This window comes from Scatophagus argus, chromosome 2 (assembly GCF_020382885.2).
Source record: "Scatophagus argus isolate fScaArg1 chromosome 2, fScaArg1.pri, whole genome shotgun sequence".
Taxonomy (NCBI): domain Eukaryota; kingdom Metazoa; phylum Chordata; class Actinopteri; family Scatophagidae; genus Scatophagus; species Scatophagus argus.
This window is the reverse complement of record NC_058494.1, coordinates 7,685,176-7,708,292: the sequence shown is the minus strand read 5'-3', so window position 1 is coordinate 7,708,292 and position 23,117 is coordinate 7,685,176.

The following is a 23,117-nucleotide window of genomic DNA, read 5'->3' as shown; positions in this document are numbered from 1 at the left end:
ACCAGTGGAACAGCAGAGGACAGGAGGAGAGGAGAGGGAAGGAAGAGAGAGGATGCTTTGCTTCAGCTCATTAACCAACGCCTGTTAGCTTGGAAATAAATTGGGTGAGATTCCACCACTGGAGAGGCTGATTAGTTCATTTTTCTCCTCCCCCGACTGATCCGTCGTAGGTGTAGTGAGGCAAGGCCGCTCCTCTCTCTCTCTCTGTCTTTCTCTCTCACTCTGTCTCACTTACACACATGCCATGTGAACCCAATCACGCATACACTCAAATCAGTGGCCCATGGGTCCTGGAGCAGATGTGAATGAGACAGGTGTCAGATGACTCGCAGCCTGCCACAGCACAAAGGTCACCTAGACCTACAGTATCTCTGCCTGGGCAGACACACAGCCAATGGTCGAGACTCCATCCAGTGGGAGTGATGGCTGACACTGAACTTTAAGAAGCAAACATAGTGATGGGGATAGCTTAGAGCACCAGGAGGGAAACAACAAGGAAACTTTCCTCTGTGATGCAGGTGGCTCTGCAAAGAGTGCTTTGCCAGCGATGGTTTTAGTCTATTGATGACTCCTAACATATGATTCTGAGACATGATCCAGCCTTCCCCTTCTGTAATATTGAGAAAATAGCGGAATAGAGCATTAAAGCTGAAATTTGGATCATACCTCTTCATTTTGAAAACCTTGGCTTGTGGTTAATATTATTAGCATGCTTTTCAAAACACTGGCCAAATGCTTAGCCAGTTTAAAAGAGCCTTTGTCACAATGACAGCATCTAGGTTTGGCAGGAAATGAAAAACAGAATGGATGATGATTTTTTTTATTTTCAAAATAGGTATTCGTTGCAGTAATGACATGAATATGTAGCTGAGAAATGACCCTGCAACAATGGAAATACAACAAAGCACTTCCCCATCAAGTTATTTCACTCTTTGATAAGTGTGTCAGTGCACACATGCGTACACATGTACAGTGTGTTCACTCCCTCATACACTTACACACAACTCATCACAGGCAATGTATTCACAGACATCAGTAGACACACTGCATGCATGAATGCACCACTGAGCACAAATTTGTGATCAGTTGCACGGTAAAGTGTTAATTGCGTACAGACACATGAGGCAGAATGGACTTGTTCAAAACTACATGCACAAATGTGCACACACACACACACGGTAATGGTCAATCACACAATGGCCTGTCATCTTTTTCCCCCCACTGATCCTCCCTCCTTAATAACATCATTAATCAGCAGTGTCAGCGCTGAGATATGGGTCGATAAACAATTTGGTGCAACATGCCTAATGGAAACCGGAGTCATTTAATATATTCACCTGCTTATAAATCCTACAGACTGGACCCTGCTGGAATCCGCCCACCAAATGTATTATGCAAGACTTTTGTATCATGTGGAAACATCTAAACATTTAATGTATCCAAAAACTCATTCTCTCCTCTATAGGGTTGTATCGCTCTGTGTACCTAACCTCAATACCTGTTAAATACCTGAAAGTCTTCGAAATGAGATGGCTTTTCAAAAGGGTGATTGATGTTTTCAGTCCAAGTTTAATTGGGGTGTGTTAGGATGGCGGATGAACTTAAAAGCAAGAGGCTTGAGGCAGAGGTAAGGTGCAGACCAACCACCTGTTTATTTCACCTACAAAGAAGACATAACAGCAGAACAATGGACAAACACTGTGGACCACAGGCAGCATGTGGTCCTGACAGTTTTCTCAGGGACTCTTTTAACCTGAACACCCTGGAAAGGTGACAACAGGTGAGTGACTTTCTACACACACACAACATTGCACAATTAAGCCACACATTTAAGGCATCACTGTAGACCACATGTTTAATTAAGTTTGTTAAGTCTCCTCTTATCGTTGCAGGTTAGTGCTCAATTCTACCCCAACTGAGAAGCACCTACCATATTGCTAAAACAAACATTTTTAACACGTACTATGAAACATTTCATGCTTCTATTTCCTGTCTCATTTCTTCCACATTCAGTCCAATACCACAAAATGAGAAGAAATGCTTGGAACATTAGAAATGAAAAGGACTTTCATTACAGGGTGGATGAATAAGAAGTAAACCTGGTTGGAAGGAAATATTTGTATCCGTTAAGAATCTAGCATTTAATATTATTGCATGTTTATTATTTGGATGTTAAACATGAAGAAAAGACTTGCAATGCATTTAAAGACATCTTAAACCTGAGGTCTAAGCAGTCATAAGTTGAATAGAAACCTTTTACTTGAGTAAATGCTATAGCACAGCACTAATAAATAATATACAATGTCTTCATTGATACAACAATCTGAGTTTCATTTGTTTAAGAGAAAAGTGTGGTCACATATTTCAGGAGCATCTGTGATTGATGATTAATTTCAAACACAAACACAAGGAGTCGCTCTGAGGGGAATAAAATCACACTTTTTATTTGCCCACTTCACGCCCTCGAACATACACACGTGCACATGAATGACCGTGGGTTTTAAGAGGTCTAACTGGAGGCTAGCTCCATTGTAAATGACCAAGATCACACACACACACAAACATACCCACACACAGAGCATCCAACTTTGTGGGTTACTGGACAACACACACATGCCAGACTGGTGGAGGAAGAGTGTTAACTGGATTAGTCATGCATACACAGTCTCCTCTGTGTGTGTGTGTGTGTCCGTTTGGTGTCCATACATACACGTATATCCGCAACTCCGGCCTGAAGCGTCACTTGTTGTCACTTCTTCCACATGCAGTACTTCAGTATTTGATGAAAGCTGTAAAATAAATTTCCCTCCTCAGAAGCTTCATGATGCTTACATTGTTATTATCCTGCTGCCTTGCTTCTCACCAGCATCTATGATGAAGAAGGTACACATAAATAATTGCACGTACACATTAACGCTTGAGCGAGAAGACCTATAATCCTGGTGGAGTCGATCTCAATCTGGCACCCTCCCCCTCTCTCTCTCGTCTTTCTGTGTCAGCCGCCGTGAGTGACATGTTTCCTGAGTGGACATGGCACTGTCATCTGACTGGGGCCAAATGAGCCATGAGCAATGACAGGGGACACCCAACCCATTGGCTAATTGTCCTGAATAATGTGCTTGGTTCTCTTCTCTGATTGGTGTTGAAGGTGGGAGGTTGGCAGTTGGCAGATCCATCTACACTACACAGAGCAGTGTCACTAAAAGGGATTTGTCGGGTGCCTGCTGGGGTGGCAGGAGTCAAACCTCCATTTTCCATCCACCCACTGCAACAGACACTCAGTGCGAGCAATAAGCCCTCATATACTGCTCGGCTAGTCTGCAGTACAAGAATATCCCTCAAAGACAGCTTTTGTTTCAGGTTTGGCTTCAGTGGACTTACATTCTTAGGCATAACTCTTTTACAGAGCAGAGACAATTTGATTTAAAGCTTCTCTGGGCTGCTGTCAGCATTTTTATTCCCATTGCCTACATACTGTAAGGAATTGCATGTACCTGTGCTTGGACCACCCTTTCAATTTCAGAACTAATTTCTAAAAAAAATAGCAGCTATTTGTTCAGCAACTGTAGCTGCCACACTCTTATTCTTCAGATGTTTTGCAGTCTACTCCTGCATCAAAGCACGAGAATAATTTTAAGAAAAAATTGTTCCACTAGTACTATTGAAATATGGGAGGTACTGTAGTTTACACAGGGCTTGATTGTAGGGTTAGTGCTGTCTGGACTGTAATCCCATTTAAAGTGTTACCTAGCTGCTACGGCTGGTGCTCCTGCTGGTGTTCTTGATTGGATTGTCAGAAAGCAGCCAATCGCTGTCTGGCATGGGAAAAACAGACCCGACTGCACTAGGAACAGGCACTGACAATTGTCGAGGAGGGTGGGCAGGAAAGAGAGAAGCATGTAATAGTGAATAGGGTTCCATGATCTCAAAGATCTTGCTCTCATTTGTATTTCATATGGTTTGATATGAGATAATGGTCTAAGTCTGTCATGAGCCATGGTGGAACATGCTCTGGAACAAAGCCATAAATGGAGGGATATTGAAATGAAGGCTGAACCCAGGTCCAGGTCACTTTTAGATTCCACCTTGTAAGTAAAAGGGCACACAACTTCCTGCACTGATTACATGCAGATTATATATAAACTATGTCATTATACCTCAGACCTAATGCCAAATGTCTTGTGCTGATGGGGTCTCTGGTGTTTTCACAAAGGCCTGGATACTATTAAACTGATCATTATTGTTGCAGTTACTATTATAGTTGTCATTCTTGGTGCAAAGCCCTTAATGATGGTAGTTCTGGACGCTTCTGGTTTATACCTTAAGAGACTTGACACTTATAGTCCACACACAAAAGAGAAGGCCACCATTCATAGCTATAAAGCTTGATATCTGAGAACCTTGAATGTGTACCTTTCCCTTCCATTCATGCCAGTCTCAAGCTGGGTCCCTAACAACAGATTTATATGACAGATTATGGTAGACAGAACAGATACAGAACTAGAGAGTGCTGTTTCTTCTAAGCTTTTAGTGGTTTGCACCTTTCATGGTTAATCAAAGCCTCAATCTCGTGTATGTTTGGCACAGTATGTCAGAATAAATATGTATTTTCTCAGTTACCAAAATATTAAGTCATGTCATACTAGATGTTTCTTATGTCAGTCAGCTGATTGTGGCCTCTGTCTTTTCCTGGCTGTCATCTATGTCCCCCCCTCCTGCTTTTTTTTTTTTTAATTTATCTTTTCTCGCCCCCTCTGCGCTGACGCTTTCTGGGACTTCAAACAGCCCACTCACAGTCTGCTCATCAAGTCTGCTACACACACACAGACACGAAACACTCACACACACTTATTCATGCACCCTGCCATTCTACAGCACCTTACAGCACAGCAGGTCGCCTTCGCTTGCCTGTCAGCACCTCACCCAAAACATACTCAGAGCAGCAGTAGTATTACTCTATCAGCAGCCGCGCTGAGGCTGGTGAGTTGTGCTCTCGTCCCCCCCTGCTGAGCCAACCCACCGGAGCGTGACAACACCAGGTGGGGGACAGCCACACAGTGCCAACTCTGAAAGGAAGTGCTTTGACTCATTTGTAAGTCTACATTTATGGATTTTTGTCTGAAAATGAAAAGAGTCCAGGTGGTTCAAGTTCATGTTGAACTAATCATTTTCTCTTTTGGCCTGTGTGATAGTTTCCTTTCTTCAGGTATACAAATGTATATGTGAATGTACAGTAAGTTACAGATTAGTTTTATGATCATACAGTATCACACTTACCTCTCATTTTGCATGGTTAAAATACATCAATCAGCTGCAACATTAAAACCGCCTGCTTGATATTTTGTAGGTTTTGTAGGTCCCCCATAGGGACACAGGACCTGTGGGGGTATCTTGTGGTCTTGTGGATCCTTTGGGTCCTGTGCATGAGTGGGGCCATGCTGCTGACGGGAGGACCCATATAACTGGTGGAATAGCTCTTTGACCCACTCTTGAAACTTGCTTGAGCTGTGTAACCCATCACAGTGACCATCACATTTACAATATTTCTTGTCAAACTACACTATTATGGTGCAGTGTAGATGTTTAAAATTAATCTGCATAACCATGCAAAGATCATGTAACTTAACAAAATGAATGCAGGCATTCGGTCTCTACCAGCTCCTGATGGGAACATCTAACTCTGTGACATCTAAATGCTTCAGTATGTCCAGCAGGTAGTCAGTAATTTGTCTGTCATTTGGTTTACCTGGACAGGTATTGTGCAGTAGCTTTACCTGAGTTCTTTGTGTGGTAAACATCTGCCTTCTCTGCCTTTAAACAACACATCAGCTGTAATCTTTTTAAAAGCGCATTTTCTACTTGTGATCTCTTGTTTCAATCCACAAGAAGCAGTTCAGCCTTACTGCTCTCCAAAACTTTTTAGTTGTTGCAGAAACTTTGGCTGTGGCAACATAAAGAGACTGAAAGGTAACAGAATCCTGTTCAGCCAGTGGGAGGCTTATTACAACAGTCTTCATCTAATGAGATCCTGTAATGGAGTGAAAACCTGTCCAGACTACTCCTTTGCTTTCCACTTATTGTACATTAAGTTCTGGCCCCTTAGTGACTCTAATTAGCAACAAGTGGGTAAAGACGATTGATTAATTAATTATCAGTGATGAACTGAGATTGGGGAGACCACCCCTCTAGTGGCGGACACACAGTGCTTGGCCATAGTCTGTATCTTACTGTGTATCTCTGGATTTCCCAGTCTGTGCGTCTGGGTCACCTCCATGCCCAGCTCTACTTGTCTGGATAATTAGCTGCGCAGCGTTCACTGCCAGACTGTGTGCTCCATGGATTTATGATGGCGATGGCTGGCCTGGTCTCAGGAGGGATGGTGTGTGTTTGTGTGTGACTATGTGCCAATGAGGCCAAGGGAGACATGGCTGTCCTACTAATGAGGGGACACAAGGTTATTTACGGCAGGCTGGACCAGTGTCATGGATATGGAGATAAGGCAGTACCTCGGTAATAAATCATTAAGTGTGTGTGTGTGTGTGTGTGTTCCAAACATTGAAATCATCACAGATGGGTGTGCTTTTGAGTATCAGACCTTTTCTCACACTTCTTCTGCAAGGACAAGAGTGGCTGCAGCTTTATGATTCACTACTTCTCTATTTTTTTATTCGGTAGAAAGTATATCTGACACAGGCATTTCTTTACATTTGGTTTCACACTTTTTAATTTGTTTTGCTCTGAGCAAAACTGAAACATTCTCTGCACTCCTCCACTGCTGTGACTCATCTTTTCTTTATTTTTGGAGCATTAAAGCACGATTCAGAGCTGAAACCTAGCGTCCATTCGCTGCAGGTCAGTGAGAGACAGGTGATGAATATAGCTTGCTTTTTTAAATGTCGTTTCTGTAATTTACACCGCTTGCATCATCACAACTATTAATGTGGTGCTTCTCTTTTCTTCTTTGTTACAAAGGGGGAAACAGGCAATTCAATGATGTTTGTGTCACCAGTATGCAAAGAAAGCTTGAATTAGAGTGTAAACGGAAGCAAAGCCCACATCACTCTAAATTACGGTTATGAAAAGCACTCTGAAGGTTTTAAAGCAGCCCCTATAGCAACCACCCAAAAATAGCCTGCTGTCTGTCTTCATAAAGACACTTGTACAGCGTAAAAATTAGAAATTCTCCGTTGTAGAACTCCCCAAATGTCTCTGTCCAGACATGCTTGACCTGTCTGACCTGTTCAAGGCCTGTTTAAAACATCTATTTTAACCAGCTCTAAGAAGAATAAAAATCGCCCCTTTGTACAATATGTGCCTGTTGCCGTGTGGATAAAGAACACATTTTGAAATGAAGCTCTGAACATTTTTGTGGCCAGCAATTCAACCTTTGGATAGATGTCTCTATTTAAGTGGAGTGCATGTATGGCTGTGGATTGGCTGCACTGCCCTGGTCTGCCTTCTGGTGACCTTGTTAACCAGAGAGCTGACCTGTGTCCTCACCTCACTCTTTTTCCTGCTTCAAGCCAAATTTGTCCTCCAGCATAAATGCAGACCTTTGGCCCCGTCCACTTTTGTAATTTATATTTTTTTTGGTCCAACTGTTATGCCACGGTGTTTGTTTCATGTGCTTTTTTCACCCAGATTCAGACACCCACAAGGTAGAATAACCTTGTCAGAGCTAACATGATAAAATATGCACCTTACATTCCATTTGTATACATCTTATTGGCCACCTACATTTCCTGTTTATTTGTACATAACAGTTCATACTGTCAAACCTCTTTTACACTATTATTACAATATTTATTTTCATTAAATCACTTACATTTGTGGGCTTCTGCAAAGGTCCGACACATCCATTCATGTAGTTTTCAACTTAATGTCACATGACAGTTCTTCAAAAGCTGTGTCAGACAATCTCAGACTGATCATGGACACATGAACGTAAAAGCACACCGCACTTCCACACCGTTCCCTAATAACACTTTGCAAATGTTCTCAGTTTTCTAAAAGTTCAGGTACATCAACAGCCACCATCAGAGTAGACACACAAGTGAGTGAGTGAAAGGTCTGTGGATCCATTGTGTGCCCACATAAAAATCGCCACTCCAGCATGTTAACCAAGGCACAGCAGAAGGCATGTTAGAATTTAAGTTACCAGTCAAGAGGTTGTCTTTGTGTGGAAACCCATCTGTTGCGTTATTTTGTTATGCTCTGAGCATTACAAACAAGACGGATGGTGGTTTCATATTTCCGTTGACATGTTTGCTGTGGTCTCTTTCCTTCTCGTTCTTTTTATGTTTAATTGTCGATGACAAGATGGTGGTAATGCTCTGAAGTATGTTCATGCTTTTCCCTCAGAGCCTTTGTTTACATCTTGGGAACACAAACATGATGGTACTTTCAGCCAGCACATCTGGACAGTGGTTGTACCTGAGCATGTTGAAAATACAGACTGTAGTAGCCAGAGAAGAGGCTCGGGCAGCTGGGGTACACTCATTTTGCTGCTGTCTAAATTTGAAACTAATATTTGTTTTTCTAAGAACTAATGTACTTTTTGTACATTTAATAGTAGCTATAGTATGAAGTATAGCAGCCTAGTGGTGGAATGGGTAGGGCAATTTATCGAAAGGGATGCATTCTATTGAGAGGGGCTGTATGCCATTGGCCCTCAAACCAAGCCCTGCTTGTAATTAACACTTGAAATATTGCTCTAAATGAGCATTTAACAAATGAACATCAGTTCACTTTTACCAGATAATGTAAGTGCAATGACAGATAATACTGAGTGATGGGAAATGTCTTTCCCAAGAACGCTTTCATTGTAATGTGGTAGCCATGTCAGGGTATTGGAGCTGAAGGACTCCATTGACACATGGAGCATTTTAATTATTTAGCCCATAGGTGGTGCTATTCATCAATTTCATCATGACTTCAAGTTCTCCATCGTTATTGTCTTTACCATGAAAAAACAAATCCAATATCCATTTTCCTGACTGTTCTATAATGCACTGTGTTTCATTTCATTGTGTCTTGTGCCTTATCGATGACAACAGCAGGCTTTTATACGTAGCTTCAGCTGGCAGAGTGTGCATTGGTGGACATCTAAGCAGGTAGACAGGCAGGTGGGCCCTGCAATAATTTTTGACCAAATGAAATGATCAGATGGGCTTATTACAGAACTGTCACAGCTTTAACAGCCAGTAACCAGGGTTGTCAGAGCATTTTATTTATTGGTTGCTGTCAGGATGTTAAGAGATTTTCTACAAATACAACAAAAAAATAACTTCCCAGCCTGCCTGTGATTTTGCCTGGTCTGTTGCAAAAGTTGGTCTCTCTGGGCGTTAAGAGGCAGTGCAGTGTAGACACACTCCTGCAGACACACAGCAGAACTGAAATATGAATATATGTGAATATTAAACAAATGAGAGATTGTCAGTTTACAGAATCAACCAGTGATACTATGATCATGCACAAACAACATCTAAAGTTTGTGATCAAACATTCGTTTGTGAAATGTTTGTACTACAGTATCATTATTTCCAAAGGTGCGCTTCCAAGTCACTCCAGGCACACGATCACATCAAAAATAACATGAAAAGGGAGCGTACATTCATTGACATACCTAGACAGTTTAGCATGTAACCTCTTAGGTCCACATGTGGAAATTCCCTCAACATATTCTGTCAGATTTCTTCAAAGCTCTTCAAGTCAAAGAGGGCAACATGCGATGTAATACTGGCAGAAATCAAGGCAACCTCTCGAGGTTTCAGAGACAGGTGCTATTTTTTTGTTTTATTTTTTTGTATTGTTCTTTTTTATTCTTCAACAGGAACCTTAAAGAAGAAAAAAAAGCTTATCTTGGGGCTAGTACAAGAAGCTGAACATCAATATGAATGTGATACTGTCAAAGAGCTTCATTTCTGGGCCACTTAATATTCCCGTCTGGCATCTGTTAGCTCCATTTTATGTAGAGAGCTGAATGGCTCAGTGGGAAAATGCAATGTCAATGAATTACATGACATTATCTTAGCCACCTAGCTTTGTCATTCAGTTGATGGGGCTGTTGCCTGTATGCCTGGACAACTCTGGCTGTTTGCCAGCATGTCCTGTTGATGTAGCCAACTTTATCCCCTTTGCCAGTGAGCTGTGACTAATATGAAAACACATCTGACATCTGGCTCACTCAGTCTGCTGGTTTTAAATAGATGTTGGCTCGGTAAAGCATTCATTCGCTCTTTTCTTTAAGGGGTTAGACATCTGCCTCCTCAGTGTCTGGGGAAAATGCAAGAGAAGCTTCTCAGATGGTGATATTTATCATGAAAGTGTAATATGTATATATGGATAAGCAAGCATGTGTGACCTTTTAATATTTATTTTACAAGTGCTGTGGAGTTTTTGTTTTTGGCACATAAAAGCACAGACAAATAAAAAGAATGAGTGGAAAATATGTCCTTGTTGCTGCACTGGGAGCTTCTTCTGGATGGTCAGCTCACATGAGTCATTTGCATTCAGGTGAAACTACTCTTGTGAAATGAAAATGAAAAAAATCTGATGACTCCATGCATATCACAGCAAATCCACTTCACAGTGGTTCTTAACCTTTTTGCCTTGCGACACCTTTAAAAGAAGCCAAGTCTGCATGTGATCCCATGTCACAGGTCATGGCCTCATTGTGGACAACCACAGAGTGATTTTTTTTCGGATTGTTTCATTTTAAGTATAGAAGAGAAAAAGGTGTCCAGTATTTCACAAATATTTGAAAAAAGTCAGAAAAATGTAAATAAATAAATAAATAAATAAATAAGAAGTTTAATTTTAACAATTCATTTTAATTAAGCAATTTTGTTTAAATTTAAATATATCTTTCTGCCCTTTAATTATACTGTGACCCCTCATATTTATTTTTGGAACTTTTGGCAGGCCCAAACCTCAAGTTGGGAACTTCTGGCCAACAGAGGGATTTAGCAGTGATCAAGACTGTTCCTGGTTGGTAGAAAGGCTGACCAAGGCCCGGCCTGTCTCACCCTCCTTATTACAGTTTGTGACTAGCACACCTCCAACACATCATCGAGGTTAATAACTTTGCCTTGAAGTTTGATGCAGTGGAAAAACAATTCCACCACATCACAGTGGTTCGATGGCTCACAGACGTTCACGGTACGGCCGCACCCCACCAAAACACTTTACTGCTTTTTATCTTGGTGACATGAAACTTTACTGGCTGGCTGGCACTTGCAGAGTCTCAGTGTTTACCAACAGCACCCTTCACAATTTCTGACATTATTTGTAGCTCAATCAGTGGTGTTCAGTCAATGAACAGGAAAACTGCTGAATAAAATATGATATCTTCAGGGCGAGGAGATGGTTTGATACATGCTCATTATGCTGTAAAAGATTACTTGCTGTTAGTGTCTAATTACTCCTCCTATTGCACATCCTTTTTCTGCCTCTTGTCCTCTCTGTCTGACCTCAAACTGTTTGGTATCCCTTTGTTTCTTTTGCCTTTTTTTTGTAATTTTTAGCATGAACAGCTAATTCATCAAATGCCTCACATTTACTGTGCCCTTAGGCTCCCTGACATTAGAAAAACCTTTTGTTTTTGTTCTCCCAGTCTTTCACTCTGTATGTAAGTGCTATTATTCAAACTCATGTTTAATTACTATGAGGGGAAAATAAATATGTGTCTTGGTACTGCAAATTAGGCAAAACCCGAATAGTAGCTCCTAACAAACATCAGCTTGTGCACAAATTCATGGCAATTGCCTGCTTATCAAATCAAAAACTGGAGGTTAAACTCAGGTACCACTCATTCCATATTGGTGTCATGTATCTACTGTAGAACCCATGAGGCATAAATAATAAATTGTCCATTGACTGAAGTAGTTGATAATTAGTGCACAGTCATTGTACATCCTTGGCCTCAGGCTGCTCCTCTGAAGACATCCTGCAGTGCCAGCTAAGGACAAGGCAACACTGTGTGGCTACATTTTACAAATTAATGTGCAGAAACAGCTGTGGTACACGTTTCAGGGCTGCAGAGTGCAGTTTATGTATGGTGTGACATGCATTCACAGCTTATTCCAAGAGATACTGTGTTTGAGTTGTACTTTCTTGGGGGTTACAGATACATATCCCATGCCATGTAACTCAAGACCCCTTGATTATAAAGAACAGAAAGAGCTGCTCAATTGACTGTGTGCTTTTAAAAGTTTCCCAATTAGTAATGAACAGCTTAATGTTCTAACAGATACAGGTACATCTTCCGATACCACCCACTGGGCCCAGTTAGTAGACTGCCACATGTGTAACTGAGGTTGATGTGTTCTTTCTTAGTATGCTGGGATGCCAAGTACTGAGGCTATCATCAAAAACACTTTTTTCTAACTACCAGTGAAAAGCACAGAAAAACTTCAGTGCTCTAACTTCTTGTTTTGTGTATTTTTAACTAAAATTATTGGTGTATTTAATGTGATATTCATACAATAGTGATAAAAACAAGTATGGCATAATAAGAAGTGTTTTTTTCAATGTTAGGGCAGGAACATGCAATAAATATGAATAATTGTCTGATACCAACTAGGGTGAAAAGATGGAAAGTTTCTTTCTTGAAATGCACCTTTGATCAAGAACAAACTCTTTACGGTCACTTTTCATGCCTGCACAGGTATTTCATACTGGAAAGATGAAGGTGTCACTTTACAGCAACAACTGTTTGAAAAACTGCCCTATTATTTAGCAAGTTGGCAAACAGGTTTTATTGCCTGTGTACAACATGGGCAGTGGTCACATGACAGTGAACATTTTAATGTGTCCTATTTTTCATGTCAAAAGGGATCTATTGTGATATTTAATAGCTTTCTGAATTTTGTCAGCATGCTTGTCTTTCAGTTTAATGTGGCTGCTGCGTGGCCTGTTTTGTCCATATCCCCTTTTAGCATTTTTACTGACAAAGCACAGTGATATTTGTTCTTCTATTGTCATAAATATAAGAATGAGCTGTACGTCGCTCTATTCAATACATATAATATGCTCACTGTTTGTTGTCATGGTTATATAACATCCTCAGATACCTCCGCACTCCCTATGTCTGTCTCGTTGCCTGGGACTGCAGCTTGTTCTTTGCAAAATCTACAAGTGTTGTTTGGGTTTTGGCAACAAACTACTGTCACTCACAAAGGTTTTTCCAGTGACATCCCATTCTACAGAAATAACTTTCTCTTGGAAACAACTTCTTTGCTGAATTTGACCTGAGGTTGACCTTTAAATTGACAGTCAAACCTATAAAAAAATGATTAGATCATAATAAACCAAATGCTGCAAACTCATCTAAATATTAAAATATACAGATTATTATGGTAGTGCTCAAGGAGAGCATGCTTTTATCATTTCTTTGTATCTAATGTAATAATCTAAACTTAATATTTCTCAAAAGGTTTGACGTTTGGAGAACTATACTCATTTTTTTGTTTTTTTGCAGAGAGTTACATGAGGTGACTGACCCCACTCTCTAGCCAGCAGCAAAACAACAAATAATATATTACCATCTAAGACATATTTTGGTTCAGCACATAAATTCAAATCTGCAACAAGAACTAATTATTTGTCCCATGGTCAACAGCATATTCGCAACACATTTCGCTAATGCAGTTCCTTTAAAAAAAAAAAAAATCTCACCAACAAGTCAAACAGGGCTGAAAAGATCATCTCTTTGACAAAGGAAGCACTAAACACATTAAATAAAAATTCACTTGATTTTTAAAGGATTAAAAGATGAAGATGGATGAATAAAACAAAGGTATTATAACTTAATGCATGGTAAGATTATGTGAGCATTACCCAGCATCAACAATAGGGATAAGACAAGTATTAGGGAAGGTTTAAAATGATATACGTAGCCCAGGCAGTGGCTGCCATTTGAGAAAGAGTAAGACAGGGAGGTGGAGGGATGGAAGAATTGATGGGAACGAAGAGAAAGAAGCCAGTGCAGTGATCTTTCATCATAATCCTGTTACTGTTGAATAATTTAAGTATCTCCTTGCTGACATTAATTTCCTATCATCTACTCTGCCTCTAATTCAGTGGGTGAATTAATGAGGATTGACATGGCCGCTCTTTCTTGTGCCGTGAAAGCCAACATGGAGCTGTTGATAAGCGGGATGTGGTGGTGGAACAATGGGCAGCTGGTTATAGCCTAATCATTTATTTTACATTTTATCCAAGCTTTCATTAGCTCCCAAGAAAAAGGGAATTATATATATATATACATATATATATATAGGCCAATATATGGAACGTAATGTTAATTAACAACAGTACCAATGTTCAAAGTTCTACAGATGTGTTGCATTTCCACTGAAAAAAAATAGCAGTATCATAATAGTATCATCTTTAGTGTGCATTATCTTTGAAAGGTCACCTCTATGCAGTGTAGAAGAAATGTCGAGGACAAAGCCATGCAACTGATAGGCCATCTGTTTCAAAGATTGATAGCTCTCTGTCAATATCAATGATATGCCCATGTGCCTCTTAGCATTCTGTAGATCTCCATTGTTTTTCTTCAAGGACATCAGGGATATACAACACCATATAAAATGACATTTCTGAATAATAGAAAGAGAGATGCAGGAGAAAGAGTGGGAGAAATAAAGAGATTATAGTCCTAAAAAATACACCACTGTCAACAATGTTACTACAATTGGTTTGAAATACAGTGCTGTAACATCGGACAGATCTTAGAGCTCGTCATTTTAGGCTGGAAGGAGACGAACATCGCCGGGTAGAGTCGAGAGTGCAGCTTCAAAGATCTGTCATGTTCCAGGCCAACTTTAATGGGAGAACGGGAGAACAGAGTTGCAGTGACATTCACATCATAGACACCCAGAGGAATTTTGTAAAAGATAAAAACCTGAAGATGTCAGTGTCTAGATGTAGAATAGTGAAGGGGAATTATCCTAATTTTTATTTCATATGTTTTTTGTGAATGGACAATCACCTAACTGTGCCTGTGTGTCTTTTGCGCAGTCTTTTCCGACAGCAGACATCTTCTGGCTGTCAGTGAAACTCGAGAATGTCTGCCACTTCTATCCTCTCCTGCTTTAGTTGGGGATATTTCCTACGCTTTTCTAAGAATTCAAATCCTTCAGAGTGAAAAAAAATATCCATACGAGATATGAAGTCAACAATACTCTTGGCACATGTGATAGCAATTTAATTGAAATGTCAGTCGAGAGACAGGGACTCAAAATCCACGATGTGTTTTTTTTCCCACTGTCCTCATCTCTTTATCTTCTCTTCTCTCTGTCTTTCAGTGCTCTGAGTTACAACTTCATCTTTCAGCCATTGCCGAGGACACGGGGAGAGCCATGCATCAGGTAACGCCATCAATGCTGCACTCATTTGAACCATCACCCCAACAATGGAGGCTGACCCTGAACTGCTCCTTCAATTAATCACCCAACCTTCCCTTCAACACCACCAGCTGCCCTCCCTCCTCCTCCTCCTCCTCTCTCCACCCAGACCGCCCCCATCCAAGTTGACCCAAGGTGGCTGAAAACCTCCACCACTTCCCCTGCCTATGAGGGTCGAAGACAGTGGTCCACCATTCCACATGACTGCCAGTATAAATCTGACGGAAGTAATTACCCATCACCCTCTGGGGGCCATGAGCAGGCTTCCCGCCCCCTCTTCAACTTCAACGTAGTTCAACCTTATTATAGTCAGCTGGGAGGAGAAGTGCGGTGCATGAGCTGAGAGAGTCGTATTTAGAGTTAATTGCCTCTGGCAGGTGAGGACATCAGTTCCACCCGGTGCCCAGGCAGATGGCTCACTGGAGGCAGGTTCAATCAACTAATTGTAAAGTTCTGAAAGGGCTTCGGGGAGGCGTTGACCTAGAGGCGAGGTTGAGGGACATGACACAGACTGAACAGATAAAGGTCTGCGCAGGGTGTGATTTATTCTGCATGTTTCATAATTCTCACCATTTGAGATATTTCTGGACTTCTCAACATCACATTAAGTGCGCATGCAGGCTTTCTGGAATTCACAACACACACATACCACACACAGGTATGTGTGAACAGGTGCTCGTATAAAGCGAGGCCCCGCTCAAGCACATGTCCTTGCAGTTGCCTTGAGCTGTGGCCTTTATTGCTGAGGGAATTGGGGGAGATGTAAATAAAGTTGTAGGCTGAAGCGAAATTACTTTGCTGGCAAAAACAAAAGGTAAGGAAGCCAATATGGAACAAGGCCAACGAGAAGCCAGAGGTGATATCCAACACCCACAGCTGTCAGATGCCACACTTATGAAAAAAAAAAAAAAAAAATAGAGGCTGTTTTATTTACTTTTAATATTGACTTGAGGTTTCATTTATTCTCACACAGCATATTGCTGTCTTTATTTCAAAAGTTAAAGGTACAAAAGCTACAATAATATATAAAACAAGGTCAGAGCCAGACATTCGAAGTTAAGAGACAGAGAGAGGTGATGTGAAATGGATGGAGCGTACTACAGTTAGCAGAAAGAGAATGATGACAGGTCAGGTATGCCCATGGGGTTTGTGTCAGTGAATAATCCTCACATTAACGTTGACTCATTTAAATAATATGGCTCATTCAGCAGATACAGTGTTGCAACAGGAATATTAAACCCTCAGCTGCCTTGATACAAACTTATCTTTAAAACCACTCTTGGGTTGATGTTTTGGCTGTTTCATTACCTAAATACAATAGCGCACTGACTTACAGTTGATTCTGTGAATTTTTAATTACAAAATATGTAGTAAAATATTGACTAAATAGATTGTATACTGTTTGTCAAGCCTCACGTGATGTTCTGAGACCTACACTGACCTACACTGATATTCCAAATTGAAGCACGCAACCTCAGCAAGCAACCTCAGTTTTCTGTGAGTAAGTACAATAGGGTTTACAATAGGGTAAGCGAAACTGTTACTGTACAGTGTTGGCTATTAATTAAAATATTAAAGCATTAAAGCAACAATCTATTCACTATTAGAACAAGCTGACTATCATTTTGACTTTAAACAACAGCTTCTGCCTGTTTCTGGGTGTCCTGGTTCCATAGGGGTGTGTTCTTTTAACCACAATTTATGACTATATTTATATTTCATCACTTAACCAAACTCAAGTTTCAGTCAAGACTTTTACTGACCTGCAAAACACCAGAAACATGCTCAGCACAAGCCAACATGAACTGAACAAAACTGAGCTGAGGCCCCTTGCGGAGAGGCGAACTACACTGAGCAGAGTGCTGGGGTGCTGCCACTTCCTCATCTCAGGTGCAACACAGCAGTCCTCACAGCAAAAACAGAGCAGTCTACATTCATGTCCCAGTGCTCTTTATGACATGCATTAGGTATGGGGACCCAGCCTCCAACCAAAAGTCAGGTCCACTGAGCGAAAGAAAACTGCAAAAAGATTTACAAGCAAATAAACAACATAGCTGGTTAAACACAGGCAGAGCTTGTAGTCCTTGTAGTTCTCTAACAAGTAGTTCATTTACAAAGGGAGAACAAAAATTAGCTCACCATGCTGCGTACTAAATGAAACTTTGACAATGACCTACTCTTCCCCTCTGGTATAGGCATAACACATAAAATCACTACAAACATGTTGAGCACAAGGTTCCAACACAGCACACAACCAACTCATCAGATCAAAGCAAGAACAAGAGGACGAAACTTAACTAATGCACTGTGACAAAGGGATGAAGTGTGCTTGATAAGTCATCACTTTTATGACAAAACCTGCCGAGCCAATCGCTACCAGCTGCGAACAGAAGTGATATATATTCACTTCATAAGAGGAACATTTCCCACCACATAGGGATTTAGCCACTTTAATGGGCTTGCCTCCTCATGTACAAACTAAGTTCCCCTGACACTATTTTGCAGGGGCACAACTGCCAGATCCTGGACACCAGGAATACGATTGTCATTGATTTAAGGGAATAAAAACAAGCCAGGGTTTTTCCCCCTTCCCTATAGCAGAATGTTAATGGATGCAACCAGGTCTTTGTCCAGTCCTGACACAGCGCTGTGGACTACTCCTATGCTAACATTAACACAATACCAGTCTAGATAAATGAAGCGAAACAAAATGGCAGGTCAGTCTGATTATCAGGCTACCTCTTAGATTAGTATGATGTTCAGTTATTGTATTACTAGACTTGAAAATAGAGAAATCAATTCAGCATTTGTTTTCTATCACGTTTCATTACTTCAAACGATATTACTCAGGTGAAAGGCACTGCAATGCAGTTACAACCTGCTGCTCTGCTGCATTAAATGAGAAAACTTTTATGGTCTTTTGCACATGAAGCTGACTAGTGCAACTGAAGGCAGGAGTTCATGGATGAGTTCATGTTCAAGCGGTTGCTGCTTTAAATACCAATAAACTGCAATAGTGTTTTGGATTCGTTAAATAGGTTTCTTGGGGTCAGAGCAGGCATGAAGGAACAAATTCACTCTGCTGATGTTGGGATAAACTTTTTGCAAAACAAAAATTGTCTCAGTTTTGAGTTTCTGACAGTTTTGTATTAGAATTCAAAGAAAACATAAAAACAGAAGTGTGACAGGCGCTCGGGGCAATTTTGCTTGGGGAAGTCTTTTTGTTTACTGTGATGTCAATCAACTATCGGTTTAGATGGAACATGTAATGCTTCTAAAGCAGCTGGCAGCTCCCTTTTCTTGACAGGATATCCGTCATAAAACGTGATAGTCTTTCATTCCTCACCGAGACACTCAAAGTCAGCTCTCCGTCTCTCACACATTACACATTCGATCCACTTTGGATCTCTCTATTCGTCATGTTGGGCTGTTGACTGCTCTGTGTTGTGGTGATGCAGTTGATAAACACCAACGGGGATGACTGCTAAATCTCACCTTGGCAAAAACATTAGGGCTGAAAAGTGCCAGACATGACTGAAACCACACCTTGACTTTGATGGGTCACAACAGGAGCAAAACAGCAACGAGCTGCTGCGGCTCCATCAGAGAAAGAGCAAGTGAGAGTCTGAGGGATGAGCTGAGGTGGCATTATACTCATCAGGCACAATGACAGCTCTGGTGGATTGGATTTGTCTCCTTTTTTCCAGCCATAACTCATTCTGCCTCTGCAGCCACTGAGCCGCAGTAGACAGAGACTACGAGTGTCGTTTCAGTGGGTTATTGAATTGTTTTTGTTCTCTTATTTTAGTGCAAATGAATTCAGTTCATATTTGAGTGCAATGCTTTTAGCTCAAGCTGCATGATGAATGTGTCAAATGAAGTGTGTTACACAAGCTCCTTGGCCTTGGGAGAACTGTGCTGCTTTCACTGAATAAACCATTGTGTGTGTGTGTGTGTGTGTGTGTGTGTGTGTGTGTGTGTGTGTGTGTTTGTGCGCGCACCAGAGAGAGTTAATGGTCTCTGTGTGTTTTCACATATGTACTGTACGTGCTCAGACAATGATGTGCATTAGTGGGCAAGCAATAGGGATCCAAACTGCTTTCACAGAGGTGAGAGTATTGAAAGTTTTGTTGCCGCAGCAACCATGATGGCAACTATAAATCACATTAATGGTGCCTCTCATTGTGCCTCCATCTTGATCAAATTTACGTGCTGAAAAAATGACGGGGCCCTGCCCAGAGTGCTGCCAATCTGTCATAGGGAAAGGAATAGTGACAGTAAGTTGCAGTGATGACTCGGTAGTTCCATGTGTGTTTACTATCAATATCATAATATCTTATGCCCAGCACTACAGATGTGGTAAGAGGGAAACTCAGAGAGGCAGTCAGTACTGTTGATAATTGTTGAATCAGTGTAAAAGATTCATATGTTGTTCTGGGACTGAAGAGTAGAAGTACATAAAACACAATGAAATTACCACGAATGGATCATCACTTCAGTTGTGTCATCTGACCAGCCTTGAGAAAATGAAATACTCTTATGTGAGCATTCCTCCATTCCCAACATTTACACAGTCTAGAAACAGAAATATTTGTGTGTTAAACCTTCATTAATTCATTATTTTTGGCCCCATGACAGCAGCAGAACAAGCTGGTCCCACAACACTGACATATTACCACATTGTAAAGCTGATATGGATAATAATGTGTGAGCAAAGAACAATTTACAGCAGACATGGAACAGCATGCCCATTAACTTAGAGTTGTATTTATATACCCAGTCTAATATTGACTGTCCTTAAGCTCTCCGCCAACTCCCGAGGGAAATATCTGATTTTAGCTCCTCTGTGTTTTGCCTGACTTCCAGTGAAGGGAAATCTTACTTCAGCATATCAAGACATTTTGGACAAAGCTATGCTTCCAACATTGTGGCAACAGTTTGGGGAAGACCCTTTTCTATTCCAGCATGACTGTGCCCCAGTGCACAACGCAAAGTCCATAAAGACATGTTGGATGAGTTTGGTGTGGAAGAACTTGACTGGCCCACACAGAGTGCTGACCTCAACCCCATCCAACACCTTTGGGATGAACTGGAACAGAGACTGTGAGCCAGGACTTTTGACCCAACATCAGTGAATGACCTGACAAATGATCTACTGCATGAATGGGCAAAAATTCCCAAAGAAACACTTTAAAGTTTTTTGGAAAGTCTTCCCAGAAGAGTGCAAGCTGTTATAGCTGCAAAGCTGTCTGTTTATTTAGAATGTGATGTTATTTAAGTTCCTGTTGATGCAATGGTCAGGTGTCTCAATACTTTTGTCCATATAGTGTATTTCTTGTACTGTATATGTAAATGTTTAAGTAAAATAAGTCTGGGCACAAATTCATACCACTTGCTCTGCCCCTGTACAGGCTCCTGGCAGTGACTATGGCTTCTGACTTTGACAGTTAAAATGAAATTGCCAATTTGAAGTCAGATGAGAAGTGAAAGACGCATTGTTCACCTCCCCAGCTTTCTTCACAGAGATGGCAGCAAAGCTTCCAGATAGATAAACATCTTCACACAACACATCTTATGTGCTGTTGCAGCTCACTGCAGCTGAATCTGAAATTGTTACTTTGGCTGGAAATCCTTTAAAGGCAACATATATAGTTAATCTTTAATATGATCAGTAAACTCTACTCTATTGATATCATATTCTTGCTGCAGTAATAACTAAATTCGCCCTTGGGGATCAATAGATTTCATTTCACCCTCCTCCTTTACCTCCTTTAACAACAAGGGAGCTGTAAAAATGCCGTCCACAGCCAGCTATGCAAGCCCCCCCATCTGAGCCAATCAACAATACAGAATGTTCACCTGGAATATGTTGTGGGGTAATTTCAATCAAACTGTGAGATGCATCATTTTGCACGTTCTCCAGTTGTTCAAAATGTAATCTGCTGTGCTATAATCAGCACATGTACAGTTTGTAGCTTGATTGAGATAAAAAAGAAGCATTCTTTTGAAAACTCCACAATGCAGTTTTTTTTAAGCTGATCAGGTAGCAAACAGAAGGAAACCCACTTTCCTCTCCTACAGTTTCAAAACACATTTTTATCTTTGTTGTATGCTGAGCAGTAATCCAGGTCAAACAGATCATCAGCACTTTGTGTGTCTATACCTGTTCTTGTTTCCTGTTTTATCCTTTAAAGTCTGCCATTGTTCTCTCCAATTATATGAAGAAAAACCACTCTGCAGATGACTCAGTCTCACACAGTTAAAAGAGAGAAAGCCCTTATAAACAATCTCCCAGACTGGAATAAGCATCAGTGACTCTAAAGTGTCCTTTTGGGTCTTCATTTTCAACGGGACATGATGCACTCACTCTGGTGAATGCTCACACATGTGTTTGTAAGAACACACACACACACACACACACACAGAGTCGTGCACTGTGACCTCACTCTGACATGAAGGGGGCAGCAGCACTGAGGCGTGGCCAGGGTTGGAGGGCATGAATCAAGATCACCATAAACAGAATTAAAAAGAATAAATACTTAGCTATCATAGAGGCCGAGTGATTTATTCCACACATTCACAGCGCTGGCTGAACAGCGGCCCCTGAGAAATCAATATGTAATTATAGACATCCTACCCTGGGCCGTTCCTCTCCCAGCATCCACCTCCCACCACCTGCCCCGCACCAACACCACCAACCTCAAAACAAATGTCAGAACAGCACTGGGCCCAGAACAAGAACAACAAGACATAAAAGACTTCTCCCTGTTGAGCACAGCCTTCTGTTTTTGTGTGTTTACCGTCTATACATGCACAGTTTTGTGTTTTGGAGCCCTTTTGTATTTTTGTTTCTTTTGGATTTGATTCAACTGAAATAATATAAGGAATTCAATAAAAAATACCCACAATATATCTACATTATGAGATAGAAAATTGACTCAAAATGAAAGCAAAAATTGAACAACTGAGCATTAAGACATTAAGACAGGAGAAAATAAAAAAGTTTGTTTAATCTGTACAAAAGGAAAAGAGTAAAAATGACTAGTTGCACATATGTACCTATGTGTTTTTCTCTGTTCACATGGTCCAGCTGAAAACTAGAGGCGTCAGGGCATTCACAGTCAAAGCACCAAAGCTGTGGAACGAGCTGCCTGAGGAAATCAGATAAAACATACTTTTGTCTGAGAGCTTTCCTTAATTGTACTTAATATTTATTGACTGTCCTTTCAATCATTTATTGCTTTTATTTGTTTTATTTGCTTACTAATTTAGGGGCAATTGTTCATATGTTGTGTTAAGCACTTTGTAACATGGGTTTAGAAAAGTACTCAATAAATTAAAAAAATATTTATCATTATTATTATTATTATTACAGGGGCTTATGTGGCAGACTGGAGTTGTCATACAACCACACAGGGACAACAAGACTATATATATATATATATATATATATATATATATAGTATATATAAAGTAACTTCCACCAAGTTAGGAAAGACAACTAGCACATGCAGCACTTGACTGAACATTAAGTACCTGTTTGGTTGGCAATTGTATAAGTCAGTGTAAAGAAGCAATTATGTGGATGTCACTTTATCCTTGATGCAGCAATAGGAGCAATGCAATCAAGCCTGCGTGTTTGAGAAAAAAGAATGATTGCTAAACTGGAAAGAAAATAATAAGAATGTTCCTGATAAGTTTTGTTAC